We start from the raw sequence: 16583 nt of genomic DNA, 5'->3' as shown, positions 1-16583 counted from the left end.
TGGGAACAGTCCAATCTGAACTGCCAGGCCACCTGTGGTGGTGTGCCTTCAGTGTGCCTCCTAAGGGACTGTTTGCCTCTCCGCCCATGTCCGTAATATGGCGCGGTGCAGAGTCAAAGTGATGCTTTTATTTACAAGGGGCCATGCCCCATGCAAATGCAACAATGCCCTCTCAAGCTAGAGCTGGTGCTACGTGTGTGCCAGGGCTATCAGTATTACAGAAGGGGCCAAGAAGGTGCACAGTGGGTATACACATCGAATAGACCCCTGAAGGACTATAAATAGTAAGGCCCTGGTTAAGCAAGCATCACTGAAACAGCCAAGTCCATTTCCCCTAATTGGAGTGTGTGAAAATATATCTCTGCCCCCAAAACTTGTGAAAAGCACAGAACAAGTTGGACTTCGCAAAACTGTACGGTTTTTGTAGTTCACACTACTTTTCCCAAGTAATTGGAAATGCTAAAAAGGGAGATGAAAGGGGAGGCACAGTAAGTGGAGTGAGAATGATTAGAGATGGGTATAAGTTTACCTGCAAAACACAGTTGCTGGAGGGGGTCGCTAAAGAGCTGGCAAGCAATATGGCAGACCTTGAGTGAGGCTTCTGCCATCCGGGGCTTTAGTCTGGCATCATCCTGCCACTAGTCATTCGTGGGATACCCACATTAGACTGTGATAAGTAGCAGTCATGGTGTCCGCCACCCTCAAGACGTGCACCGTTATGGGGAAACCTTATGCTAAGCAAGCTAAACTCCACTTGGACACCCGCAGATCTACCTGTACCTCTGCTGGCAATGATGATCAGAATGGATTGCAAAGCTCCTCCAGTGCTGATGCAGCCGATTTTGCCGATGTGAAGTCCCTTCTGATCACTATGCAGCAGAGTCTAAACTCAACTAAATCCAAAATGAACACTATGTGCTCCCAGATGGATGCCATCACACACTGACTAGAAAAACATGACGGTCGTCTCACCGAGGCTGAACAGCGAATTTCCACAGTGGAAGATATTGACTCCCATAGAAGTGAACTATTAAACATGAAGAAAGTCCTCAAAGTGATCTCTGCCAAGAACAAAGACCTGGAGGCGTGATACCAGCGGAGCAATCTGCGCATTACGGAGATTCCCAAAACAACCAACACAGGAAAGATGGAGGAGTTTGTAGAGCACCTCCTTACCGCACTATTCAGAGCGGAGGCTTTTTCCAAGTTACTGGTGGTGGAGAGGGCAGACAGGGTGCTGGCGGCACATCCCTCACCCCCCCATGCCAACCCCCCCAGGGCAAGACTGATCATCATCTGCTTGCTAAGCTATTGCATTAGGGATACTGCCCTGCACCTTGCTAGAGAACAGTGATCGCTTCAATACAAGGGCAACAATGTAGCCATATTACCTGACTCCGTTGCTGTTCAGAAGGCTCGCCAGAAGTACGGGCCCATCAAAGAGAAACTGCAAAAAGCCAACATCCAGTATGCAATGCTCTATTCGGCTCAACTACGCATCACACATAAGGGAAAGCCCCACATTTTCAACAACCCACAGCAGGGTGCGGAATTTCTAAAGCACAACTTGGACTGCGTGTCCTCATCTGGTAGGCCATTGCAATCTTCCAGACCCTCATCGCCGCTCTCAGAGGTGCGATAGACCAGCCGTAGCAGGACGACAATCAGCACATCAGGTGGACATATAAGTGACTATAAGGCAAATAACATGGTTGTATAAAGAGTCCAGCCTTTCCTAGGACTCTTAAACGCTAGCACCTACTAGTGTAATGAGATTCGGTCCTTTTAAGGGACAATCTTGCCCTCGTCACCTACGGCCGTCACCATTTCACTCACTTTAGGTTGATTCTGAGCTGAGAGGCGTTTGAGGACTTCACATGTATGCCCCAGACACCCTCATTAAAGAAAGGAGGAACTGCCTGGCTCACTGGCTCAACACCCTGAAGGATACTCCTTAATTTGTTCTTGCTTCTTCTTCCTGTCTATCTTTCCATCCATTCCAGCTGAATATACATTTCCTATATTTCTCTCTCACAGAACTTCTGCCTCTTTTGCTCCCGGCCTGACCCTGGCTGCCAGCGCTTATATTACTTCTTTACCTTTCTTTTCTTTCTCTCTCTATCACTTCCAAACAAGCTAGCTTCAAATTCCACTATTCTTGAAATATTGTTGTACATGTCCTTAGGATGAAATTACTGGCACTGCTTTTGAATGCTATGCTGTATCTAGGTTTTTGAGAGGGGAGTTTTTTCCTGCCGGGGTTGGGTCGTCAGTGTGGGTGGGGAGTGGGAAAGTTACATTTCTTTTTTGTGCACACACATATGCTTTCCCGCCAATGTATATGCCAGTCCTGCTGCTATCCATTGGGTGGACCCATAACAAATGCATATCACAGCAACACTCCACTGGATATGGCTGACCGAGGCTAGGCACCGCACACTACTGCATGGCTTCAGTATAACTGCTTGACATGTAATATCAGAGGGCTGGGTGACCTGCCCAAGCGCCAGCACATACTGGCCTATCTAGGTAGGCACAATGTTCACATGGCCCTATTGCAAGAGTCCTATTTAGGGTGTTCTGAACATGACACGTTTGTGCCGAGATAGGCATCCCATCAATACTCTGCGACATACTCTACATATGTGAGCGTCACCACAAAACGTATATGGAAGAACACCCCATACGTTCCAAAGGGTGCACTCAGTGAGGTCCCCCCCCCCCCCCCAAGCACCCCCCCTACCCCTCTGAGCCACAGTCACTACATTTTAGTATGGGTAAGACTGGCTTCAATAGCCATCACCATTGTGAATTGTTATGGTCCGAATACAGATGACCCAGGATTCTTTGATAGGCTCTGGGGAGGTATTGCAGACACTGGCTCCACGCACAGTGTTTGTTGGGGAGATTTTAATGTTACATTGAATTTGGATCAGGACTGTCTCACACACTACCCCACCCTCAAGCTAACGCAAGGAGGAACATCCATTGCCACTGTGGAGTAGAATGGACTTCTAGATGCATGGAGAACTCTTCATCTCCGACAAGCAAGGGCATATTTGACTCTGGGGTTCATAATAGCAGTCCACAATTGACTACTAGCTCATTTGCAAGGGCCTGGGGACCTGGTTTCAGGAGGCTACCCATTTGGCACGCCCCGATTTGGACCATTCCCAGGAGCTGAAAGTGCTTTCTCCTCCAGGTGCCACTTCCTCACTCACTTCTTGGGACTCTTCCCGCCACAGTTTTTAGACAACATTTTGGGAGGAACTCAGACAAGAAGTAAGACTTTTTCTAATAGAAATAAGGATCCTGGCCCACAGATCAGCACCATATAGGAGACCAGCAAGGTCACAATTCGAGGGCTCTGTGTGGCTAAGAGCAGAAGGATCTTGCGCTCGACCAGAGACCATTTAAGGAAAATTGAAGTTGACATTAAGGTTCTCAAGAGGAGGCTGGGGGATCCCCCAAACCCAGATTTAGCCGGAAGCTCAGGGAGTCTATATCTGAATATCAGGACACAGTGGAACAGGAATGCTTGTTTCACTAGCAATACTCCACAGCTGGGGAATAGGGCGAGGGGGAATAGCTAGGGAGTGCACTGGCAACTATAAAACATCACCTCCGAGGCAGTAATGCCATCCTTGAAATACAGGATGATGGTGGCACCGCCGTCTGAGACTCCCCGGAAATACTTAAAGTGTTCTTGGTTTTCTACCAGTGACTTTATGCCACTTGCAGATTACAAACAGTAGGCACAAATGCTTACTTAGAAGATGTGACCCTGAGCTGGATGAGAGATATACAGAGGGAATTCCTTTCAGCTGACATAGAAGAAGATGAAATAAGGGAAGCCATCATGCAGCTACGTTTTGAAAAGGCCCCTGGCTTCAGGCTGATTTCTAGAAGACATTCTCTGGCTCGGTGGTCACGATCCTCAAAAAAAGGTAGGCAAGGGAAGCTGGCCTGTTGCTGCCATCCATGTGCGAGGTCGAGGATTAATGTTTTACTTAAATCTGGCAAACCAGCTGAGTGTCTTATAGGACCCTCTCTCTCATTAATTGTGATGTCAAAATACTAGCCAAGAGCCTCACAAATAGGCTTAGCCTACTGATGCCTTTTCTGGTTTTCCTGGATCAGTTTGGGTTCATCCCAGGGTGATGTATCTCACATAATTTGCACACTTTATTTGCGCTTATGCAAGACACAGACCCATAGCTGGCCACTGCTGTGGTGTTCCTCCATGCAGCAAAAGCTTTTGATTTCAGGGAGTGGGATTATCTGATGGTTGTCCTGAGGCGCATAGGGATCCTAATCACCTTTATGACCTAGATCGCCTTGTTGTGCTCCCAACCGACAGCAAAAAATACAAATCAACTGAAAATGTTTGCTCCCCCTTTCATATTGAACGTGGCACCCGACAGGGACGTCCCCTGTCACCATTCTTATTCGAGTTGGTGCTGGGATCTCTAGTGGACAAGCTGCAACAGGGCCATCGTGAGTAATCATCATGTACCCCACCAGACATATATTGATGTAATTATATGCTGTTGATTTCACAATTTGTATTAGGGAGCCACAGGTCAATCTTAATGCGATCCTCTGAGAATTTGGGTGCTTTGGTGGTCTGTCAGGCATCCAAAATAATTGGGGAAAATCATACCTTTTTTGCCTAATCCCAGCCACGGACCCCTTCCACCTGGACTTCCCACTTCAGTGGTGTGATACTGACCTTGGATACCTAGGCATAGTATTATCTAAAGACGGAGGGGAGCTGATTCAGGCTAACTATGGGACCACCCTAGACATGATTATAGATATACTCGCAAGCTCAATATCACTGCCACTATCCCTTGCAGGCCCAATCCATCTTATGAAGAGGCTGCTCTATCTTTTCCCCAATATTCCCTACTTGCCAGGGCAGCAAATTTACAAAGTGCTTAAAACACAACTGATAAGATTAGCTTGGGTGAGTAAACAGCCACATACACGATGGAACATACTTATACAACCCTTTTCGAGGGAGGAGTGCTTTGAAGGCCCATAAATGGAGTTCTATTTTCTATACTATCTGTAAGTATAGGCCCCTCTCTTACATGCTGCATCTGGCAGTTGAACAAGGCTACATGGAACACATCCCTGTATCTGCCTTTATGGGAATGTGTGGCAGCCTGTCCTGCGCTCCGAAAGTTGCCCGCACCACAGCGGCATGGTAGAACCTGGCAAACAAACTCAGCAAGTCACTGCTCTACTCGCCTCTCATTCCTTTGCCTTACCACTTTGCCATACCCGTCACTCATTAAATGGCATTTAGGGTCATATTCCTTAAGGTCAGAATCAACACATGGAGGGACCTTTATACAGACAGCTTTATTGACCGTGAAGATTTCTTTGATGGGGCAACACTGACCCGACTAGACATATTTTATTACGTTGGCTCTGACACATTGGGGCCATCACTCCTGACTTTCCCTGTGAGCCTTCCTCTTTCAGCACACTATAGATCCTGCTCCACTTCTCGACACTTGGTATTGATTCTTTATCACTCGGCACAACTTGGTTCCCCAGACACAACTGGGAATCCATGGCTGTGGTGGAAATAGGAACCTGGCACAGCCTTACATACAAACAATGGTGATACTGCTGTCAACAGATGGGGCAACTAGCCTCAAGTAGGAGATTATGGATTATTTATTTTAAGTTTCTGCATTGTACGTACTCCACCTCTGCTTCACTGCACGGATATTAACTGAGCCAGGATGACAAGTGCAGGAGTTGTGGGGCAGAAGGTGCAGACGTTATGCATCTGGCTTGGACCTGTGGCTCAATCCAGGAATTCTGGGGGGAGACTGCTGCCCTAACTATCATTATAGGCAAGACTGTACACCTCACACCGCTAATGGCGTTATTAGGGTACACTGAAGACATAGAGAGATGCTTCACAAAGTATGCTGCGCTCGCACACCTCCTGGCAAAGCGCAGAACAGCGTGCTGATGGGGCAGAGCCGAGCACCTAAATTTAAGGAGAGGCTACATTATCTCAAATATTGTGAAGAGGAAATCCTCACATATGCTGAGCTGCTCCCCCCCCAAGCTCACGAACCCGGGATATCTGGGCTCCTCTCCAGACATACTTAGAAACACAGGCTCCTGTGGGGGCAGTAGGGGACACCCAGCAAACCCCAGACAAAATGTCTGAGATACAGTTGGAAGGTAGCCAGCTGCCCAAAAGCGGTTGAGTGGAATACACTAACGCCTCATTAATTTGTAGGCGGTATCTGAATGACATTCATACATTGAGGCTGCAGCTTGGGCCACCCGCCCAACCACTTTGCTGCTGCACCATACTTCACTACTTTCAAGTAAGAAATGGGTACGTTGACCTACCGCATGGACAGACACACTGCTAGATAGTTTGCTCACGGGTTGGGTTTGGCAAACCATGCCCACTAACTACAAATCACCTTGCCATTTAATATACTGAATATGTGCACACTGTTCTTATAGTAACGTCTGAAAGTTTCAAGATGATCCTGTAATGCTCAATGTCTTGAAACACTTAATAAAGAAAGTTTGAAGATAAATTAAAACTTCCAAAAAAACAATTGTTGGAGAATGTCTCTCAAACATTCGTGCACAAAAATGACCACGTTATTGTGGGTTTTGATGGACTTTTGCTACAGCAAAAATACTTTTAATAAACATTTCTCAGCAGCTTTTTGTGAAAACTTTGCCAAATTAAACAATTATAAAAACTTGTAACGGTTTGGGCAGCATTTTAAAACTTTGATTACCACCAATAAAGCACACTCACTAATCGACGTCACTCATTTTCATATCACGTCATCTTGAGGCATAACATTTTCAAATAAAACAATGATACCATCTCTTTTGTCTTCCTTCTACAATCTATGTAAAGCTATGAATAACTAGATTATTTCTTTCCATCTAGGTACTGTACAACTTAAACACTAATTCTTAAAATTGCTGATTTACCCACCAAGGCCTTCAATCAATGAAATGACAAAAACGCCTTCCATTCTCCAAGAAACTAAACCGATTCAGTTGTGTAATAGTCACACTTCTAATTTACCCCAGAACTGGGGTGTAAAGTGCCATATACATTTGTAGTTCTAGATATTCCGTTATTGCCACTGGTCGCCAGTGAGGCTTTACATGGCCAACCTGCTGGCCAACAGTGTGAGTTGGAGACTTAACTGACACTTATTCTAGACTATACGTATTCAATGGCATTGCACTACACTGCTCCCACATTGGCAGGCGATTTGGTAAAAAAATGTCCAGGGCCTACCCTGTCAAATTCACCTAAGCTATGCATCTGATAGATGACACTATTGATAAACCAGTATTAACTGCACACTTGTGTAAATGGTTCGTCACCTCTGTACGAGTGGAGAAAACGTGTATCCTTGTCCACTGGCAAACAGTCAACTCTGCCTACCAAAGTGGTGCTGATTGTATAACTGACCAAAATTGCTCACAATGAACAGAATATAAAGTGACTAATAGACTGCCAGAGTTAAACCAGACTCCATCTGTTCGAGACATTGTTACTGCTAAGGAAGTCTGTGTTTGCTAGTCCAGTACATGGGGTCAACAGAGTAGTTTACTCAGAATGTGGCATGATATAATTTTACTTCTCTCCTATCAGGTACTCCAATACAGAGCAATATACTCTACACTAGCCCCTGTCACTGCCAGTAGTGCCAAATACTATCACACAATAGAGGTGTGACACTTTGCTATTCCAGATCATGTAATGCAGTAAATATAGCCTGAACCCATTCAATTTCTTTTCAGTAAACTCAATATGTTGTTCATGAGCTCTTCTCAAAAATATATAGACAGAGTCACCATGTGGTAGACTGTCATAAATGTGTTGGTGCTAAGCACCTGAAGGCACCAGCACAAATTAAGCACTGGTTTACAATATACTGACTACACTGATCTACAATATGATCTATGTCGCTAGAACCAATTTGTAGATCTACAACAATCAACCTTGATATTTGATTATTTCACCACTACCCCTACCCATTAGATCTCCTTTCGATTTTCCATCCTTGTTTTCCCTTGCATTTCAGAAATTACTAAAACACATATGCAAAAAAACATATCCATTAAAAAATAGTTTTAAAGATGTCGGTCTGTACTTCACACTTGATGGTTCTACCGAAGTGGAATGAGTTAAACAGCCGGGACTTCTTAAAATGCAACATTAACTGTTTAGACAATACAGCCAAAAATAAAAATTCGAGGAACTGATGGAAAACCAGAATTTTTATGTTTCCACTCTAATTTTGTATTACTGTCTTCACTTATTGTCATTAATTCCTTAAATGCTTAGAAACTGCCTTCTTTAATCAATTTCTTTAGTATCTTCCTTAATGTGCCAGTTGAAGACCACATCTCTATCTCACTTTTGAGTCTCACCGGTAGACAATATTTGCTAACTGTTGCCTATGACATCTAGAGTACAAAACAATACATCATATAGGTTTTGGTTTAAGCCCTTGTTCATGATTGAAAAATAGAGTATTTATAAATCCATCCAATCTGTTGCTTTCCTCCCTGTTCATGTGTTTGTCCTGCCCCATAAGCTTTTTTGTTTCACACTGCACCAAAATGGATGACTTGTATTTTTCCACTGCTGTAGGAAGCAGGCTACCTGTGTAGTGTAACAGATAGTCCAGGTGACCCTTATTGATTTACAGGGGTTAAAATAATAATCCCAAAAGCTCTGTTTTGTGGTATTGCGAGCTAGCAGTTTAGGGTTATCAGGGTTTAGTGCTAAGCATGTGTTGAACACAAAAAGTCAAGAAGAAACAACACCAATATGTAAAAAATATAGTTATCTTTATAGAATGTTTCAATGCCAGAAAATCTTCAAAGAAGGTAAGTTCTGTTGCAGAGAATCAATTTTTGCAAGTAAATATCAAGTTCTCTCAAATGCCCTCTTACGAGGTGAAGGACTTCTTTTGGGCAAAGTACTTTTGCTGCATAGGGGTCTTTGCAGTCGAATCTCAGGGGTCCCCTTTTGGTTGTAGGGTGCGAGGGAGACATGGTCACAAGGAATCCCACCAGTAAACCTTTACCTGAGCACAGGCACTGGCGATCCGTTTAGCAGGAATTCTGAGCACCTTAGGTTGAAAAGCCTCAGTACCAGTGGCAAAAACTTGTGGTGTCAAACTTTAGTTGGCATGTTTCTTGTAATCTACATATTGTCATTCATACACACTTCATCTTCCCAAGATCTACATATCCTTATCTTGGTGACACTATATAAAATTTTTCAACGTAATATTTTACATAAGTGATTCATGTCTAACCAACGGTATTGTATTTTGAATCTCACTGGTACTGCATGGGGTGTCCATGTACATATATGGCGCTGACATAATTTAATTGTGTTTATATCTCAGAAACACTGGATAGTAGTGTAAAATATTCTTTCTCTACAGCTTATGCAGTTGAAGTATTTTACCCAGAGGAAGTCCTCCACAGCACAAAAAGCTTAGCCCTACCCCCTGATAAGCCTAAACTGCTAACTCATACTACCACAAAAGAGAGCATTTGGTATTTTTATTTTAACCCCTGTAGACCAAAAGGGTCACCCTGACTATCGGCATAGCAACCTCTTACATTCGGTGCACAGCATAGATAGCTAGCTGCCTAGTACTGATGATTTCAGGGGACCATTTTTTTTTATTTTTTAGATCAAGCGTACCAGACACTGAAGGGTAACTAGTTGCAAAAGGCCTGTTATGACTTATCAAGAACCTACAAGGGCTTACAGCTCATCCCATTGCTCACCATTGGTGGGCTTTACTATCACTTTAATTTGGTTGCTTCTTATTCAATGGCTTTTTTTGTTTAGGTCTATCCATCTCATGTTTATCTCTCCCTTGAAACATATCCTCTTTACCATCACTCTGATTGGCATGATTCTATGCTTCCACCACTCAAATACTTGTACACCAAATCATATATTCATATATTTCTTCTGTTTTCTTGAAGACACTAGACTTCTATCACATGATGTTTCCTGTGAACAATGATTGTGTCTAAACTCATGTGTTTTTACATGTGGCTTTGCTGTGTAATTTATTTGTACTAAAGGCTGAGCCGCCTTTTCAAATGTAATTGTAGATGTTTTAAGAGGGTTAATGTCAAAAGTATTTCCTAATGCTTCAATGTATAATAATAATGTAAGAAAGGTACAGCTGTTAGTAAACAGAAGCTTTATGGCTGCTGCGTTACGATGTTCTGGTCTGGTCGAAATCTGGTGGATTTTTTTTATCCGGGAAACATTATGTGTCATAACTGCTTTTCTTATGTTAAAGCTTGTGTGCTGTCCTCGCTGCTTTACTTCATTTTAATTTTTACTGGACCTTTCACCATGTTGTTTAATCTAGATCAGGTGTCTCCAACCCATCGATTGAGAGCTTCTTGTAGCTCCCAGACACCTTCAGAGTAGCTCGCAGCCTTGAGTTCAATTTTAAAATAGCACAAGATCAATATTTCTTTTGAGGTTCAGGGAAGACTGCCATTTTACATTATCATCATCATCATCATCATCATCATCATCAGGATGTAGATAGCAGGGCCTGGTAATGAGCAGTGCTCTATCAGGTTTATGATCAAGGCTGAGTAACAGAGGTGAACAACTGAAGGTCTGAGGTATCTAACTCTTAAATAAAAGTCCTTGCCAACTCAGTATTGGAGCTGTGAACAAAACGATGTTTCTTAATGCTTTTACATGTCAGAAATTTCAAATGAAATGCTACATTGATGATTAAGTTAACTCTTCATTTTATTTGTTTCCCATTTTAAAAGTGTTGCATCTACAAGCAGCAGCCCTCTTGCTCCAAGTGGCCAGTATATACTGTGCATGAGTGCAGAACAAATATTCTTAATATGAATTTGTCTGCAGAATATTTTTCTGCACTGTAAGTTTCTCCCATTTAAAAAAAAGTGTGTATGTATGTGTTATACTTGTAACAGTGCCACATTTGGCGCAAGTTATGTCCTGTGCTACAAGTATATACAAGACAGTAACTCAGTCACCCACAAAAAAATACCCCATTCCTAGACACACATGTTAATACATCACCTAGGACCACACTTTCACTGACACCCATGGAAGCCCATAGTATCTGGCTCTATGGACATTGGGCATTAAGCTAGGCATGGGGGAGTCTGGAAACAATGCACAAGTTGTTTAGCCTTCAGTAGCTCACTTGGATTTTCACTGACCAGACGTAGTTCTCACTACAGAAAAGTCTGGAAACCCCAAGGTTGCTTGTGGAGCATTTTTTAATGAATGCTGGAACAGTCTGCTGTTTTACCCTCAGTCACTGATCACAGGAAAGGACAGCTTCATGCAGCAGAGATAATGTCTACTCTTGGGGGACGCGCTAATCGCCTGGAAGCGGCTGGGGGCGGGAGCCAGGCCCCGTGCAGTTTTGGACCACAGGAGGAGGGGGGGGGAGTGGCCCCTTTAAAAAACTTTCACGTGCCCGCTGCCGCGGGACGCGCTAGTCGACTGGAAGCGGGAGCCAGGCCCCCGGTGCAGTTTTGGACCGCAGGGGAGGGCGGGGAGCGGCCCCTTTAAAAAACATTCATGCGCCCGCGGGATGCGCTAACCGCCTGGAAGCGGCTGGGGGCAGGAGCCAGGGCCCGTGCAGTTTTGGACCGTAGGAGGAGGGCGGGGAGCGGCCCCTTTAAAAAACTTTCACGCGTCCGCTGCCGCGGGACGCGCTAATCGTCTGGAAGCAGGAGCCAGGCCCCGTGCAGTTTTGGACCGCAGGAGGAGGCCGGGGTGCGTCCCCTTTAAAAAACTTTCACGCGCCCGCTGCCGCGGGACGCGCTAATCGCCTGGAAGCGGCTGGGGGCGGGAGCCATGCCCCTCTGCAGTTTTGGACCGCAGGAGGAGGGTGGGGAGCGGCCCCTTTAAAAAAACGTTCACGCGCCCGCGGGACGCGCCCGGGCATAGCCCGGGCCAAGGGCGGGCCCGTCTTACGCCCGTCATCGCCCGTTAGAGGCTGGGCTGGGCCACCCCTCTTTCGTTTCCTGTGGAGGGTGAGTATATATATTTATTAATACTTGGTGTATATTTGGAGTTTTACAGTGGATTTTTAATAGTTTTTAATTTTTTAGATAGCTTTGTTTGTTGCTTTGTTGTATGAAACTTTTTCATTGAAAAATGGGCAGGAAAAGGGGTCCGTTAACTGGTACATTGGGGGGTGGTGATGGTGGTGGTAGACAGGGAAATGGCACCACTACATTGGATTCCTTCCTCGCAAGAGCAGTCGGGGTTGTAACAAAGCAAATCGATTTAGCAGAGAGGAGGTTATCCATGGAATTGGAGGACTGGTGTCAGGTCCCAATTGATAGTAGTCCTTGGGAGGGCATGGGTGTGGAGGTGGCTTATCCGGGGGGGGACCAAAGTGCGGTTATGGCGGCTGCTGAGTCTGTCCGGGGTGAGCCAACAGAGACAATAGAGGGTTCTGGTGGCCAAGGCCCCTCCAGAAGAAGCAAAAGACTTTTATTATCTTCTCCACCGGCCTGCCCCGTGAACAAATGTAGCCCCCCCGAGGAAAAAAAGGTCTTAAAGAAAATGATGCCCAAGTTGAAAACACCTCTCTTGGAGCTCCCTAAGGGTACGAGCAGTGACCCTGCACCTTGCCAGCATCTGGGTTGTGATGTAACTATTTTATTGTCAAAATTCCAGGAAATGATCCAGGAGATTTTGTCCCCTGTTGTGGCGAAATTATCAGCCATAGAAAAAGCTGTTTCTCTGATATGTGTGCAAGGAAGCCAAGGGAGGCACTGTGCTGGTGGTTGTGTGGCCCCGACGAGGCAATCTCATTCTAGTGAGAAGTTGTTCCTGCCGGAGGAAGCTGCAGGGTCCTTGGGGCCTCTGGGAAAAACATCTCAGCTATTGGCTAATCCTTCAAATTCTGGGGGTCAGGGGGCTCGCGCTGAGATTGCCCCGGATGCACCGACTTCTCTACTAAGGGTTGATAGGACTGTCAATAGGCTTAGTTGTAGTAGGCAGCCTGATCCTGAATCTGTGGGAGATGGCGGGGGTCGGCCAACAGCTGGTTGGGAATGATAATCCGAATCCGCTGACGATCAGGCCTTCATTGGCTTGTTTGGATCTCCCCCCAGCTTGTGCCCCCTATGTGGTGGTGTTGACGAATGCACCTGCTCTTGCTCCTGGGGTAACTGAGTCTACGGCCCAACTCACAAATAAGGTTTGATACTGGTTGAGTAAGAACTGTGATTTTTCATGTAAGGATTTTAAGGATATTCTGTTTTCCAGAAGAATTGGTTGGGTTGGGCCCAAAAATAAGGTGGGGAATGAAGATTGTATTATTATAAATGTTAAAAGCCCTGACTCAAAGGCTCCTCTCTACTTATCGTCCTGCTGTTCAAAGAGCAGGTACAATAGGTATGGTCCCTCTGGGTTATTTTTATGACCACATGCGATTGAGTGTTGGAGCTTCTCTTGGCATTGGTAGGAATCCCCCTCTAGGTCAGAATAGCTTGCAGGCAACCATCAGAAGAACTGTCACCAACAGTAACTCATGTTTGGAAGGGGTGGATTGACAACGCGCCGAGACCCTGACTACGCGGGTAGAGGTGCCTCCACAGTGCAATCTTATTTCATGGGATATTGCGGGGTATGATGCCAAGTTATCTGATCAGGCGTGGGTCAGGTGTGTGGTTAACTATGATGTTATCATGCTTCAGGAAACCTGGTCGGAGGGGATGTCTGTGTGGGATGGGTATGACAGATTTGCAATTCCAGCTGTGCAGTCTCTTGGTGGCCGCTCGAAAGGTGGCTTGGTTACCCTTATACGCCTCTCTAAGATAGTGGGTGCTTTTCAAATTAACTGCAACCACCAGGGTATATTGATGGTATGGGTAATTTTTTCCAACAACTTTAATATTTTGCTGGTAAACTTTTATAATGCTGTGTGGGATGTGTGGTGCCAAATTGGGGCCCTGTTCTCCGTTCTTCAGGTTCTGAAATATAGAATGGAGGAGGTGGGGCTGGAATTCTGTGCTATTGTCTCTGGAGATTTTAATGCTAAATTGGGAAGGCTCAGTACTGTGGTTAATCCCCTTATGTGTGACTGCGAGGATTATTTAGTGGATGGTCTGCAGGACTCCAGAGGCAGGGTTCTTATTAAGGAACTTAAGAAGATGGGCCTTTTGAATTTTTGTGATATAGAAGCAGTAGGCACTCACCAACTTCCAACCTATGTGGAAAGAGGGTCTGGAACCACTATTGATTATATTTTTGTGTCTCCACCTATGAAAGATCTGGTGATCGGGGTGAGGTGCTAGGGGAGTGTTTTAGTGATCATAATCCCCTTATAGTGTCCTTTAAACTCCCTGGGTCCCTACGTAAATTAGGACGAGGAGGGCATGTAGCTGTGGAGATAAGGGACTAGGGTAGGCGGCTTGGGTGGAAACAAGTAGATTCCCAAAAAGTTGAAGGAAGGGTGGTGGGGGAAAATTTACATCTAATTATGGAAACACTCTTGACAGAGGCTCCCAATCCTAAGACTGTTATGGATGCAATAACAGTAGTAAATGCAGCAGTGAGAGACTGTCTATTATCAGTAGGCAGCCACCCCAGTAAACGCAAATGTGGCTGGTTTGACAAGGCCTGCTATGATGCAAGGGCAAACCTGAAGCTGGCCACTAGGAAACATCCTAGAGATTGGGTCCCCGTAAAAGAAGCTAGAATTAAGTATAAAAGGGCCCTGAGGGATAGCAAGTTAAAACAAAGATAAAGCCTGGGAAGAGTTAGAGCGTGCCATAGCTCTGAAGGAACCTGGCTTGTTTTGGAAGGTGGTAAATATAGGTTCCTTTGGAACAGAAACATCTGAGGGCCTTGGCTGTAACATCGCCCCGGAGGCCTGGGTAATTCACTTTTGTAGAATTTTTTAGGGTACTCCCCTAAGAAATAATTGGGATAATGAGTATGATATGGCCCCTAACTTAGCAATTAGGTTTTCGCTCCAGGAGGTTATTCATGCGATACAGAGTAGCGCTAGTAATAAAGCTCCGGGCCCGGATTCGATCCCTATGGATTTGTATAAATCTAACCCCCCAGTTATGGGCACCTATTCTCTTAAATGCTCTCAATGCAGCAGTTACTGTGGGCATTCCTGCCTCTTGGAGATTAGCCTGTATTGTTTCAGTATTTAAAAAGGGCGATCAAAATGATCCTAAGTCCTATCGCCCTATTTCTCTCCTGGACTCTTCTGCGAAGATCCTGGGACGGATTATTTTAAGGCGTCTAGAGGCCTGGATGATAGGAAATGATATTTTAAGCCAGGACCAGTATGGCTTTAGGGAAGGCCTCGGTACGCGAGAACAATGTCTTAACCTACTGATGATGATCGGTAAGTACGCGCAGGCCAGTAAAGGTACCCTCTATCTTGCTTTTATGGACCTTAGCTGTACCTTTGACAAGGTGAACCAGTCTATATTGTGGGAGAGGTTAAATCAGCTAGGGTTGGATCCTAATATTGTAGAGCTGCTCCGGTACCTTCACTCTGGAACGGTTGCAAATGTGAGGGTGGGGCCTAATGGGGAATGCTCAGAGGCGTTTAAGCTTTCTAGGGGTGTGCGCCAGGGGTGTGTTCTGGCTCCTACTTTGTTCCTTCTATATACAAATGGACTGTCTGATTTTTTGATGGAACATTGTAGGGATGTCCCAAAGGTGAATGGTACTGATATCCCTGTGTTGACGTACGCGGATGACACAGTCCTCATGACCCGCACTATGAATGGTCTCCGGGAAATAGTTAGAGCTTATGTCTCCTTTATGTCAGCTCTGGGTTTGGAGATCAATTTTAAGGAATCACATTTTATGGTTTGCGGAAGACCCTTGAGCAGGGTGGAGGTGCAAAGGATGGAGGATCAAATTATTAGCAGGATCCATGAGTTCCCATATTTAGGGGTTATTTTTGATGAGAAAGGATCTTGGAAAGCCGGTATTGCCAGAAGGGGTGTGCTTTTTCATGCAACAGTTGGTGCAACTTTTGACTTTGCTGTAAGGGTAGGTAGCAAACATATCAAGCCTCTGCTTGAAATTTATAGGTGGAAATTCCTCCCTGTCCTGCTGTATGGTGCGGCACTTTGGGGGTATAGGGATACCCGAGCCCTTACGGTAGAAGAAAATCGGTTCTGCCGAAGGCTATTGGGAGTTGGACAAAATATCCCTGGTTTTTGCCTTCATCTGGAACTGGAGCTTGAGTTTGTGCAGGACACTATCCAGTTGGCTCCCCTTCTGTTATGGATCTCAATCTGGAGTAACGAACATGCCACTCTTAATAGGGATATCTTAAGGGATTGTTTAGCTTGCGACAATGCAAAGAATATTCCCTGGCTGACGCATATAAGGAAGATGGCCCATGATCTGGGGCGGCCGGATTTGTTTGATTATCCTGAGGGCCTGACTAGTCGTGATAAGAAATGGGATAAGGATAATTTTTTGAGAATACAGGAGACCAAGAGGGAGGGGGGAGGCTTTATGG

At 45.2% G+C, this 16583-nt stretch overlaps 1 protein-coding gene across 1 annotated transcript in view; it reads right to left on the bottom strand.

The window, feature by feature from the left end:
• The window catches only part of TMEM245 (transmembrane protein 245), a 533540-nt gene that overhangs the window by 149018 nt on the left and 367939 nt on the right, over positions 1-16583 (bottom strand). The window lies entirely within an intron of this gene.

This window comes from Pleurodeles waltl, chromosome 2_2, assembly GCF_031143425.1.
Source record: "Pleurodeles waltl isolate 20211129_DDA chromosome 2_2, aPleWal1.hap1.20221129, whole genome shotgun sequence".
Classification (NCBI taxonomy): Eukaryota; Metazoa; Chordata; class Amphibia; order Caudata; family Salamandridae; genus Pleurodeles; species Pleurodeles waltl.
Note: the sequence above shows the minus strand (reverse complement) of the source record. Positions and strands in the feature narration are given on the sequence as shown.